This window comes from Mustela nivalis (genome assembly GCF_964662115.1).
Source record: "Mustela nivalis genome assembly, chromosome: 3".
Lineage (NCBI taxonomy): Eukaryota > Metazoa > Chordata > Mammalia > Carnivora > Mustelidae > Mustela > Mustela nivalis.
In genome coordinates, this window is record NC_139022.1 from 44847582 (window position 1) to 44857251 (window position 9670).

Below are 9670 nucleotides of genomic sequence, written 5' to 3' on the forward strand. Positions count from 1 at the left end.
AACATGAGGGTTTGGACAAAAGAAATCCAAGTATACTACTGCATCCAGATGATATAGCCATCAACATGGATGAATTTGGAAATAACTCTGCAGAATAAAATAAGTCAGACAAAAAAAAAAGTACATGACTCCATTTATGTAATATTTTAGGAAACAAACTATTGTGTAGAGACAGAAGATAAATCAGTGGTTATATGATAATGAACAGAGGCAGAGGAGAGATAATAAAAGGGCACAAAGAAACCTATGAAATTGATGGGTAGGTTCATTACTTTCACTGCGGTGGTAACGCACAAGTGTACACCTATGTTGAAACTTACATAATTATATGCTTTAGTTTTGTGTAGTTTATTGCATATCAGTTACACTCTGATACAATTTTTAAGAACATAAAAATGTAGAAATCACCTGAGGTTACATCATTTGATCTTCTCATATGTGTTTGCTTCTTCACTTATTGCTTTTAAATTTGAGCAAGTGTAACTTTTGTTCACTTTAAAAGATTTCAGCATTTGCAGGCAGAAATTTATGCTTTTCCACTTCTCTATAATTAGACTGTAGTCTGCGTGGCTCCTCTAAGTATGTCCCGAGGATGCAGACACGATAATGGGCACAGCCAAGACAGGGCATAAACAAACCAAATGCCGCCAGGGATCAATGTCAGCTGCACATTCTCTGGCTGTTATTTTTAAGTAAATAAAATTGACGTGAATATTGAAGTGTCTCTGTCTTTGAATGTGGATCTCCAATGTGGATGTGAAACTTTCATCCAGTGCCAAATAATGAAGTGGAAACTGGCTTCCCAAAGTTGTTTTTACTTGTAAGATTTCAAGCAGATAGATTTCCATGGTTGTTAAATATCAGTTTCTGGGCATTCTGCCATACTTTTGAGACAGCTGAGAAAAGTGATTTTCAAAGTGTGGTCCACAGCCTATTGGAAATCTTCAAAGGGCTTCTGGTTGGTTCCTAAAGTCAATGAAAGGACAAATCGCAGGAAACTGTGGGTACTTAAGTGTTTTTCTCAATTGCAGATTTAGATCTGCATTACAAGTCACAAAAGTGAACATGCTCTTCTCCTACAGCCTTAGTTTAATAGTAAAACAAACAAAACAAAAACAACAACAACAACAAAACCCTCAAGTTGGATATAAAGGGGCTGATTAATTATGAGTAGCCACTTTGGCATTTTTTTCTTCAAAATATTCTGCAAACAAACTGTACCAAAACCATCTGATGAAGTAAAAACTTAAAATGCAAATTCCTGCTTCCCACCCAAATCTACCATGTTGGATATGTTTGGGATGAGGCCAGGAATCTCTATGTTTGACTAACGTCCTAATGATTCTTATGGTGTCCATAAGTTCTCGGCGTCTGGATCCAGCCCTGCCTGAGTCACAAAACATATTCCATGTAACTAAGAACATGCTACTGCACTGTTTGACTATGGGCTGTTTTCTTAACAACTTATTTTATCCTTCTGTTCATCTTTGTCATTGGTGAGCTGAGCTATAAGTACAACTGGAAGATCAAACTTAAAGATGATCAAGAAACATCTGACAAGTGCTATGAAGGATGAAGAAGGCAGCATTCAAGTTTGTGTTTTTGTCATACTTCGATGAACCTAAGTATGATTTTTAGATGACAATAACAAATTACTTCTGGTGGTGAAAAAGAATTATGAAGGCGGTATAGTCAGGTCGGGGGAGTAATGATTATAAGCCTGAAACCCCCTATTTTGTCACGGAAACAATCGTTTTTGTAATGTCATGTTTATTCTGAGAAAGTTAATAACACAACTCTAACAGAAGATTATATGGAAAGATGGGTGAGCCTGGTGGTGGGTATTAAGGAGGGCCCCCATTGCATGGAGCACTGGGTGCGGTACATAAAATATGAACCTTGGAACACTGAAAAAAATAAAAAGAAAGAAAGAACAAAGAAAGAAAGAAAGAAAAAAAAAAAAGGAAGAAAGAAAGATGGATGGTTCTTAAAGATTCCAGAGCCTTTAAGGACTTCAAATGATGAGAGATATAGGGCCAGGAGAGATATAGAGCCAGATAAAGAATCTGGCTGCAGCTGGCCAGCTTTCTAGAAATTACTTCAGTTTGGATAGCTAGAGTTTCTCATTCATAACAAATTAAATTCAACTAGCACAGTAATAACCTACTGGGTATTTATAATTGTAGGTTAAATACAAATGTTGTACTCCTTGAGGTAAATAAGAGATGATGTGGTTAGTACAACTACACAAAGGGCACGTATACACAACAGCTGAATTACAAAATGGCTATAAATGGAGCACATCCGCAGTACCAGGAGAAAGTGATGGTTCCACCTGAGTTCTGCCTTCAACACATCTTCAACTGACTCACTAGCATCCCACAACCAGTGAGGGGAGAGGAGCTGGCCAGTTTGAAAGGCATAACCCTGGATTTCGGAAGCCTAGGCTGGATCCAGGCCCAGTCTCAACGTGGGAGGATCTCAAGATGTGAGCTTCCGGTTCCAGCCACGCTGGTGGTGCTAACTACAAGTTGCCCTGGCCGCTCTGAGTCACATCTGCCAGGAACAGCCAGCCGGCTCCTGAAATGAAGAGAGTAAGGCCTAGACAGGGAGTTGCTAAGGGTCGGCTGTTCCCATGGGACACTTATTAAGGGCTTTACCGCTAGTTAGTAAAGGAGAACAGGAGGCTTAGAGACATTAGGAAGCCAAGTAAAACAGAGTGTGTTTACTGTGATTTAAAGAAGTCTCAGAGGGAAGCCAAAGAGGAGAGGTGAGGATTAAAGTCCCATAGACAGAAATTGCTGACCTTGACACTCGGTGCCCCTTCCCCCACGCCAAAACGTTTGTGGAGTTGATGTGAAAACATCCCAGATTCAGGGGACCTCCTCGCCACCACCCCCTCCCACGTCAAAATGTTTGCCTACCTCGATTGTTGTTATTTCCTTGCAGCCATTCTGCCTTCACTGCAAGGGAAAGCTCAGTCTCTGCCTCTGCTTGGTTCCTCATAGATTGGGCACCGCTTTTGTAGCACCCGTGCATGTTGTGATTAATTTGTGCCTGTCTACCCACTTCAATAAACTCCTAAAGATAACATCTCTGTTTGATGACCTTTGTACTGTCTGTAGCATCAAGCATGGTATCTTGCGTGGGACCGGCATTTGATAACGTCGAGTCAGCTGAATTTAAAGGAGTTCTAAAACGATCATGGAATTTTCAGAGTCAATACAGTTAGCCAGAGAAAACAACGGACCTTTAGTCTGATTTTTTACCATCATAGAAAACATCCCCACAAGTGGATAGGAGAGTTACCCCAATCTCAACAGGGATCTAGCTAGATTGGAACTGACACAGTGCTGCTGGTGTATTTAAATGTGTTTGCAAAGAAAGCATGATTCAACGGTATCATCCTCTCCATTCCAAGAGCTCAGAATACATCACTTTATATTCATCTACAGAGGCCATAACATCTTACAATCACAGTCTTTTTTTACCCTTCTCCCATTTTGACTTATAGCTAGAAAGTGTTTGATAGAATAATTTAAGCTTAGATGAACAGTCTTAATTGATGTTTAATCTCCAAATGATCAGAGATCTATTCAAAGGCCTACTGTTCTGCCATATTTTATAGTGGAAACGCATCACTAAACATCTGTCCATAAACAGACACGCTAAGTAAGGGAAATAGAAATAGATATATTTTGGAAACTTGATAAAACTCTATTTATACAGTGAAACATTTGAATAATACCATTACTGGAGTTGACTTGATAATGGTCAAAATTTTGATGCCCTCCCTCCAAGTTAGCTAAATACATAGACTTATATTTGAAGATACCCATATAGAGACATCACAGTTGGTCTCCATGCTTTGGCCATCTGTGCATTAAATGTATATACGACTATATAAAGCATACCTGTCCTGCCTATTAATCTACCTCTGGGGAAGTCATATTTATTACTTTCCTCAAATGTACAGATCAGCTAGACAATTTAGAGGTTAATAGTGAGCAGTTGGTAATTTAGGAATGATTAACAGTATCTTCGGCTATAATTTCAAAATCTGAACACTGCTAGGATCTAGGGAGCAATTTTATTGGCCATTAAAATGTTCTTAAGCTGTAAAATAACAAAGTCTCTACTGATGAGCAGAGCTATTAGTGGTCAGCTTAATTTTAAACAAATTTAAATATATTAATTTTCCTAACAAATATTTAATTATGTATGCTAATGACAGTAAAGTAATTCTGGGGACTGGATCTATCTTAAGGTCATCAAAGCCTCAGGAGAATGGAGGAATTCTGACTGTGGCTACTTCTCATAACCTGGGGGCGAATTTATTTTTCGTAACACAAAAGGCCTGTTTTCTTGCTAGTCAAGCCACATGTAAATTTAGTTTACATGAACTTTCAGTTCAGTTCATCGAATATTCATGAGGTACCTTACGCAAAAGGAATCCGCATCAGACAGTGGATCTCAGGAGCTAAATGAGGGGCCAAATCCTTGTTTTACCACTTCATACCTGGGGGACTGCTAAGTGCTAACGTTACTTCATACTTCTGTGCCTTGGTTTCCATATCTGTAAAATGGGCATGATAGTAATACTATTTCATAGAACAAACTAAGTTTAAACAAACTCACGGTTGTGAAGTTCTTTAAAAAGTCTTGATGCTGGAAGTGCTTAATTAATTGTACTCATCAGGATTCTTCACAAAAACAGAACCAAGAGGATACATGAGTTATATATAAAATGTATATTTTTTATATATATCCCTATTACATATTATACATAATATACATAATAGATATACCTATTACACATACATCTAGGTAGATGTATATATATTATATATCCATTATATACATTAATATATATATAACATATGTACATATTTCATATATAATATGTATTTTCTACATATGGTGATTTATTATGAAGAATTGGCTCATAGTATTATGGAGGCTAAGTCCCATGATGTGCCACCAGCAAACTGGAAACCCAATAAAGCCAGGAGTGTAATTCAGTCCAAGTCCAAAGGCCTGAGAACCAAGGGAGCCAATGGTATAAATCCCAGTCTGAAGGTAAGAGAAGATAAGATATCCAGGAGGCAGGCAGGAAAAAGGGGGGCAAATTCCTCTTCTCCTGCTTTTTGTTCTATGGAGACTCTCAAGAGACTCAGTGAGGCACACACAGAGGAGACTAATCTATTTTGCAGAGCCCATCATTCAAATGCTAATCTCATCCAGAAACATCTTCACAGACACATCCAGAAATCACGTTTAATCTGGGCACCCTGTGGCTAGTCAAGTTGACACGCAAAATTAACCATCACAGGAAAGTCAGCTGCTGTGTGCAAGGCACTGGGTTGGGGGCTATCATTCAGAGTGATCACAACACAACTCCCTCCCATGAAACAAGGCAGCTCTGCAAACCGTGGACACGAACACCAACAACCATCATTTTGCCCTTTTCCATAATCCCAGATGGGAGCATTTTGTCATGGCCAAGGAAGAGGTCGCAATGAGAGATGGTTCACTGTATAGTTCCCACACAGCTCATCTTCACAGGGCCAGAGTTCTTTAAAAAGAGAGAGAGAGAGTCTGGTCTTGAGAAAAGAGCTAATTTGAATGAAAGCCCAAGGAGAAATATTTCCCTTCTGTTGGAGCCCACCAGCTCTCCACACAGAGACATTCGTTCCCCAGGCATTGTCTTTTCTGGTCTGTTGTTATAATTGGTTTCCAAGTGTTGTTGATCCCTCACCAGAAAGTGGCTGGAAAACATGAATTCATTTCTAGTTCCTTTCCCTTTGAGATAAAATTTAAATTTCTAAGTTGAAATTTAAAAGATCAATACACAATTCCAGGCCAGCATACCCTCTCATTTCAAAAAGGCTTTTAGTTTTAAGAAGCTGACAGCTTAGGTGAGTGGACCCTATCATTTTCAGAGGGATAATGTGGATTTCAAGAGGGCCATGGGGCGGGGAGTGTACAGCAGGCCCAGATAGAGGGGGAGCATTCAGCATTACTTGAGAATCTTTAGAAATACCGCTATCGCTCAATAACATTTCTTTCCTTGGTAAAAGAAATCCCAGTGTAATTGGCTTAAGCAAACAAAAGGAACCTACTGTCTCATATTAAAGCAAAAAACAAAAACATCCTGATGTAAATTGAATTTAGGGACAACTAGACCACAATTCAATAAATATCATTACAGTTTCATCTTCACATGTGATAGGCATGCCGCTCCCTAGCAACCCAAGAGTCCAGCCCCCACCCCCACCCCCCCTGCCAGCACAGCTGGTTAATGCATGAAGGAAGCCAGTGCAAGCACCTCTCCACCTGCACCACTGCTCTCCCACTGGGCCACGGGCCTGACCCTGAACTAACCTCTTGGCCCAGGAGGCTGCCATACAGGTCCTCTGCCTGCCCATAAGGTGAGTTGTTTAGCCGACTGTGCCTCAGTAACCTCATCTGAAGAATGGAGGCAATCAGTCGTACCTATCTCGTCGTTCTGTTGCACAAGGAACTGATCTAATACACAGAAGGTACTGACAACAGAACCAGATGCCTAGTAAAGACTGGCTCATTAGGACCCCATTGCCTCTCCTAGGAGCAGGAGGAGGACAAGGGGGAGGAGGAGGAATCGGGGACTGCCAGCCTCACCAGAAACGCACGGAGGAGACAAGGGAGAGTCTGACGAAGGAGTCCGGTCCTGGCAAAACACAGAAACCAACCAAACAGCTCCCCAGACTAGCAGGTACTTGTTGCTGCCCCTCCGTCAAGCTCTACCCTCTGCTTTGTTCCCTAATAGCCTCCCAGCTAGTCTGGGGGCTAGAAAGAGATCACCTGCAGTTAAGTTCCTCTTCGTGGATGTCCTACTTGGCTGACATCCATATAAATGTGGAGCTTCTCTGCTTTTAATAACAAAGCACTCTGGCATGGTCGAGGTGCAGTTCAAGCCCCCCCCCCCCCAACACACACACATCTTCCCATCTGTACATAGGGTGGATAGGCATGGGACTACAGCAGTCATGCTATAGTTGAGCCAGCTGGAAGGTGGAAAAAAAAAAAAAACAAAAAACAATCCATGAACGATCCCTGGGTCAGATATGCTTTGAAAAAAATGATGGTACTCCCTACCCTTTTTTCCTCCACAAAACGCATGGCACAGTCGTCGTGCAGGCAGGGAGAAAGGAGGTGAAGAGGCAAGGAAGCCAGCCAGGAGGGAAGCCAAGTAAGTCCACTCGACTTCCTGTTGGGCGGAACAGGCGGAGTGAGCGCCGGCAGGGGCAGCGCAGGGCTGGGGGTGTACTCAGCTGTGCCGAGCTGATTATAGAAGATGAAAGGGCTGGGCAATTTATTTCATCTCACACTGAACACTGCTGACAACTGGAAGTGAGGACAGAAGGATTCATTTGTTCAACTGTTTTAAAAAGCAGACTTCAAATGATACCACAGAGAAAAAGGAGGAAATGCCTAAGTGTAATAAAATGTCCATTTCTTTTCTTTTCTCCTTTTTTTTTTTTTTTTTTTAAATATGGGAGCTGCAGCATTTGCATTTTATAGATGGGCTTGTTAGGTGAAGGGGTTGGCTTTTCCTGGTGGTTGTCAATTCCAGTGAAGGAAATACTTGTCCCCAGGCTCAATGACCCATCAGATGGGGCAGCCTTCCCTCCTTGGCCCCAAGGGCTCACATGCCTTCAAGTGCCAGGTCCAAGGACAAGAGAGGATGAAAAAAATCCAACCCTGCAGTGTTTAAAATCTGTTCAGAAAACTGTGGAAAAGATTTCGTGCCGGATCTCTATACTAAAAGTGGCTCAAAAGACATTACGTGACAGAGAATCTATTTTAAATTTTATAATCCTGATCCCGATAACATCAAGTTCGCCAATCCACATGTGCCTGGTGCATCTATATGGTTGTGTGTGCTTGGAATTTTGGAAGAAAATGTTCTACTTCCTTTCAAATAAAATGTGGTATTATTTTTAACATATGTAGTGTTTGAGAATGAGGAATATTTCTCATTTCAAAGACTCATACAGATTATTTGGAAATCCAATCTACCTAGCAAAGCGGTCTTATCCCAAAAGATTTACAAAGATGGGTAATATCCCTTACTTGCAGCACATTAGTTATTAATGGTTAAACACAAATACATATCCAAATGTTAATGACAAAGATAAAGAAATACATTCTGTCCATAATCATTAATATTAAACTCAAATATCAGTAACATGAGCACATCATTCTCAAGCAATTCAGTTGGGTCACTGATTCTTTGTGATTTTTATTAGAAGTTTGGTTCTTTTCACTGGGTAGTCAATGTAGGGTTTGGGTTACTTTTATTAGTGGTGGTGGTGGATTTTTTTGTTTTTGTTTTTTGAAAGACATCAGTATATGAACACAAATGGAAAAGATTATAGCTGAAAAAATTACTAACTCCCTTAGTCCCTTGAAAGCATAAATTCAGGAGTTCATTTTTCAACAAATATTTTTGGAGCACCTGCTGTGTGCCAGGCACTGTTTTAGGGACTAAGAATAACAGCTTTTACTATGAGCTCTGGCTGTTACTGAGGCCCACCATGGGAGGCTGTATAGATTTATCCAGCCCTGCTCTGGTAGGGGGTGCACAGATGACATAAAACCACAATGCAACGGGAATCCCTGGAATTGGCCAGTGCACAACCCTTCTTCTAGTTCAATAGAAGGAGACAGAAAAGGTGAAAACAAGTCAACAGACAAATTAAGGAAGACTTATGAGTTTCATAAACATAACAATACATGTAATCATACAGGTAAATTTATAAAAAATGATAGGAAGTAGAAAGAGGGACCATAACACAAGAAGCTTTTGGAGGCTTCTCTCTCTCTCACGAACACACACACACACACACAATCCTGCCATTTATAGCAACATGGATGAACCTGGAAGACATTATGCTAAGTGAAATAAGACAGACATAGAAAGGTAAATACTGCACGATCTCACTATGTGAAAGCTAAAAAAGTCAAACTCATAAAAGCACAGAGTGGAATGGTGGTTGCCGAGGACTAAGAGGTGGTGGAAATGAGATGTCAGTCAGAGTACAAACTTTCAGTTATGAGGGGGGGGTGAGTAACTGCTGGGGATCTACGGCACAGTGACTGTAGTTAACAATACTCTGTTGTATACCTGAAATTTGCCAAGAGAGTTGATCTTCAGAGTTCTCACCACACACACACACACACACACACACACAGTGATAACCATGTAAGGTGTTGGATATCTTAAATCACCTTGACTGAGGTGCTCATTGCCACAATGTATATGTATCTCAAAACATCACATCGTATACCTTCAAATATTGGTGTGTGTTTGTTAGTTCTACTTCAATAAAATGGAGAAAAAAAAAAAGAGGTCCCATTTAAGCTGAGACTCTGGGATAAGAAAGATTCAGCACTGTGGATAGATTATCTGATGAAGAATGTTCTAATTACCAACACCCAAGAATGAATTTGTTGGTCTCTGGGGCCAAAGAGAGTATCTGAGCAACTGGAGGGGTGAGCAAGGCAGGAAAGGCAGAAGCAAGAGCAAGGTACAGAAAGGGGCCACTCTTGGAGCACCTGGTTGGTTCTGTTGGTGAAGTGTCCAACTCTATTTTCGGCTCAGGTCATGATCTCAGGGTTGTGAGAC

General features: G+C 40.7%; 1 long non-coding RNA gene across 1 annotated transcript; it reads right to left on the reverse strand.

Annotated features, from left to right (window-relative positions):
• Positions 1 to 324: 324 nt before the first annotated feature.
• LOC309862439 lies at positions 325 to 7213 on the reverse strand. The gene is made up of 2 exons (XR_014310519.1): positions 7138 to 7213; positions 325 to 966 (listed from the first exon to the last, which is right to left on the reverse strand). It is a non-coding gene; the product is annotated as an uncharacterized lncRNA (long non-coding RNA).
• Positions 7214 to 9670: the final 2457 nt, after the last annotated feature.